We start from the raw sequence: 4375 nt of genomic DNA, 5'->3' as shown, positions 1-4375 counted from the left end.
GCATCGGTCTTGTACCTTTGCCGGCCGGCTTATGTCAGCCCTTGTCTGCCGGTCACCAAGAGTGTGGCCGGCAGCTTGGTACTACCTTGTGTAGTTGCTGGCTGGCAGCCATTGCCGGCCAACACTGGCTGTTACCGGCCGGCAGTTGCTGCCGACCGGCACAGGCATTTGAACCAGAGTGCTGCCGCCCTATAGCTGTTAAGTAGTATACTTTAAAGCTAGTTGTGGTGTGTGCCGGCCTGCAAAGGCAGGCCGGCACACATCCCCTTATACTGTCCTAGTATTCTTCAGTATAACATATACAGTTAGAAGAAAACTATGGTAAGGGTTTTGGTACAGCACTGTGTCTTCTAACACTACTGTTTTTTCTTGCACATCCCTTTGCTGTTGCCCTACAGATAGGAAGCTGAGTTCTTCCCTGTCTATTATCCAGGATTTTAAAATCATTGCTTAGGTGTGAGCTCCACCTGTTTCCTCTGGAAACCTTGCATTGGTTACTCTAGAAGAGATAAACCATTTTGATTTTATTATCTGGAAGGCTGCAACAATGGGTTGTGAGGGAAACACAAGTGTGTGTCTTTCCTTTCTGAATTGTTATGCTATACTATGCATATCCAGTGATACATAGTTCACTTGATACTCATAGAAATTTCTTCTCTTTACAGAAGGACACTCCGAAGTGGGGAAGTGCTTTCTGCAATGTCAGCAGCAAGAACCTCTGCGGACATGAGTTTTGTAGGAGACACGCAGCATATGCTGTCTCCAAGGATGATCTCCGGTATTGGGACCCTCAGGTATGTACTGTGTGCACTCACCTGATTACTGAGACATTTAAATAGCTAGGAAGAAGCTTCGTACCTGGGTAAGGGGCTTCCAAAAGAACACTTCTGGCCCTTATCTTCCAAGTGAGAAGATGAGGGCGTATCCTTTCCCTAAGGCATCAGCTGATGCAGTGATTCCCCAGCCTCAAGAGGAGAACCCCTAAGTTCAGATCCAGGTGGATGCTGAAGTCGCGGTCGCGATGCAAGACATCCAGCTAGATGACAGGATGTTTGATGTGGACGGGTGTCAGGAGGAAGACCTCCTGGCAGAAGCCCAGGATGAAGTTCAAGCCCCTCTATATCGGCCGGTCTCCCAGTAGACCGGGACAGGCCCTCTCTTCTATTGTTGGAATGATCCAACAAATGCAGAAGGAGAATCAGGAGAAGGCGGCAGCAATGGAACTGCGAATGCAGTGCCTTGCAGAATCACATGGGCCCCAGAAAAAGCTCAATGTGAAAGACCTTCCCTTGTGCTCAGATGCTAACCCATGGAGGTATGCTGAGCACATGCCGATGATGACTGGAAAGATTGTCATCTCGGATAAGCTGGGCTCAGTTCCCCTGGAGGTGAAATTCTGGCCCAGCAAGGCATCATATCCGGACTGTTATGTCCGGCTGAGGAAGGAACCAGCTTCAAAGGAGGAGACAGAGCCGAAGGAGGTCATAGTGATGGACCATGCTAAGGCTCAAGCTCTACTTTCATCCTCGATGAAAGAGAGGGGCTTCTCTAACTCAAAGGTAGCCGCATTTGAATAGGAAGCTCCCTTCCTTTGTGTCCTCGCCTACTAGAGCCTTCCCCTTTTTACAGAAAAAGTTTCTGGCTGTACTAAAAGCAATCGAGGCCAGCAAGTCTTGCCCCTCCCTAGAGGAGTGTAAACCCTTGTCGCTGGCCCTGCCTATTGACCTCAAAGACTGGAAGGACGTCCATCTTACGTTCTCAGTGGGAAAGTTGGAGGCTGATATTGCCGGACGTCAGTTCGGCAAGGACCTCCCTAAGCTGTCTGACTTTCTTTTGCGAAGTGAGTTCGATACAAAAGAAAGACTGACTGCCTCAATGTCTCTTCAGACTACTCTCGAGACGATGGCAAGTGACCCCAAGGTCCATGAAATGTTCATGGTAGTGGCCAAGCCTCATCTGGCCACAGTGACGAAGGACCTTTATGGCTTCGTCAAGGCAAGGAGAGCTTGTAGGGAGTTCGTGTTTACCTCGGCTACGGTGAGGTACGAGCCAAAGAAACTAATCTCCTCCAACATTTGGGGAAAAGACCTTTTCCCTACCGACTTGGTCAAAGAAGTTGTTGATAAGGCCGCCTTGGAGAATAGAAACCTTCTCCAGAAGTGGGGCCTGGCTATCAAAAGAAAGTCTTCCCCGGATGAGGGTCCTCAACCAAAGAGGAAGACTATGAGGACTAGGCTACCGTCTCGGCCAGCCAAGCCTCTTAGAAAGCAACAGCAACTGCAATTGCCATTGCCCCCAGTGCCCCAGATCGTGGCACAAACCCCGACCACCTTTCAGTGGGTACCCCAGGCCGTGTCGACACAGTCCACGGCATTCACCCCAGCGTTCGAAGGGCAGTCTACTTCCTTTCGAGCAAAGCCTAGAGGAGCAGCCAGAGGCTCGTCTAGACGCCCCTCAAGGGGAAGGGGATTCAGGGGTGGTTGTGGTCAGGAAGGCAAGACCTCAGGACGGCAGTCCAAGTGAGGTGATACCGGTAGGAGGGAGACTTCTGAAATTTCGGGATCGGTGGACCTTCGATCCCTGGGCCCACAGCCTACTCAAGAATGGACTGGGCGGGAGCTGGTACAGCACTCCACCCCCTTGCCTTCGGTTTTTCCAACACTCCACCCCCGTTCTGGAGGAGTACGTTCAAGAACTGTTGGAGAAAAAAGGTGATCCGAAGGGTGAAGCCCATCAATTTCTAAGGGAGGCTGTTTTGTGTTCCCAAGAAAGACTCGGAAAAGCCCAGAGTCATTCTGGACTTGTCGCCACTCAACAAGTTCATAGTGAATTGCAAATTCAAAATGCTAACACTGCAACACATAAGGACCTTACTGCCCGAGAGTGCATATTCCGTCTCTATAGACTTGTTAGACGCCTATTGGCACATTCCAATTAGCCATCGACTCTCCCCCTACCTAGGTTCAGGCTACAACGAAGACTATACGCCTTCGGAGCCATGCCATTCGGGCTAAACATAGCCCCAAGGATTTTTACGAAGCTTGCGAGCGTAGCTCTCAAACAATTACGCCTAAAGGGAGTTCAGGTAGTAGCCTACCTGGACGACTGGCTGGTGTGGGCAGCATCCGAGACAGAATGCTTGCAAGCTTCCAGTCAAGTGATCCAGTTCCTAGAGTACCTAGGCTTCAAGATCAACAGAAAAAGTCTCGACTTTCTCCATCTCAAAAGTTCCAGTGGCTGGGAATCCACTGGGACCTATTGTCACACCGTTTCTCCACCCCGGCGAAGAAAAGGAAGGAGATAGCGGGTTCTGTCAAGAGACTTCAAGATTCCGAAAGGATATCAAGACACGAGCAGGAGAGAGTACTGCGCTCTCTCCAGTTTGCTTCGGTGACAGACCCAGTGCTAAGAGCACAGCTAAAGGATGCAATCGGAGTTTGGAGAAGTTATGCATCAAACGCGTGAAGAGATCTGAGAAGACCAGCCGCTTCGGCTAAGTACTCTTCTCAGGCCTTGGTCCCAAGCCAGACATCTAAAGAAGTCGGTTCTTCTTCAGCCACCTCCCCCGTCGGTGACGATTCACTCAGACGCCTCGAAGGAGGGATGGGGAGGTCACTCTCATCGGAAAAAAAGTCCAGGGGACTTGGTCCAGGCTATTCAAGACCTTTCACCTAAAACTTTCTAGAAGCTAGGGCAGTGCTCCTTACCTTAAAGAAAGTCTCCCCGCGTCACTCGATCCATATAAGGTGGTGATAGATAGCGAGGTAGTTGTGAGATACTTGAATCGACAAGGATCGAGGTCACCACCTCTCAACCAGGTGATGTTGGCCGTCTTCCGATTGGCGGAAAAGAAGAAATGGTACCTGTCGGCAGTTCACCTTCAAGGAGTCCGCAATGTGACAGCGGACGCTCTATCCAGGTTCACACCGATAGAGTCGGAATGGTCCTTAGACGCAGGATCATTCTCCTTCATTCTGAATCAGTCCCAGAACTGCAGATAGACCTCTTTGCGACGAAAGACAACAAGAAGTGGCCCCTGTACGTGCCCCGTACGAGGACCCCTTAGCGGAAGCAGTGGACGCAATGTCCCTCGACTGGAACAGATGGTCCAAGATTTATCCGTTCCCTCCTCACAACCTTCTGTTGAGGGTCCTCAACAAACTGAGATCCTTCAAAGGGTAGCGGCAATAGTGGCCCACAAGTGGCCGAACAGCGTGTGGCTCCTCCTAGCATTGGAACTGTAGCTGAAGTTTGTACCACTACCAGATCCAGTTCTGACCCAGCGAGTCCAGAAGTCAACTGTCTGCGCTTCATTACAGAAAACCCGGACCCTGCATCTCATGATTTTCTCTCCCTAGCGGTGAGAAAGCGTTTC

Source organism: Palaemon carinicauda, chromosome 2 (assembly GCF_036898095.1).
Source record: "Palaemon carinicauda isolate YSFRI2023 chromosome 2, ASM3689809v2, whole genome shotgun sequence".
In the NCBI taxonomy this organism is placed as follows: Eukaryota; Metazoa; Arthropoda; class Malacostraca; order Decapoda; family Palaemonidae; genus Palaemon; species Palaemon carinicauda.
This window is presented reverse-complemented; position numbering follows the sequence as displayed.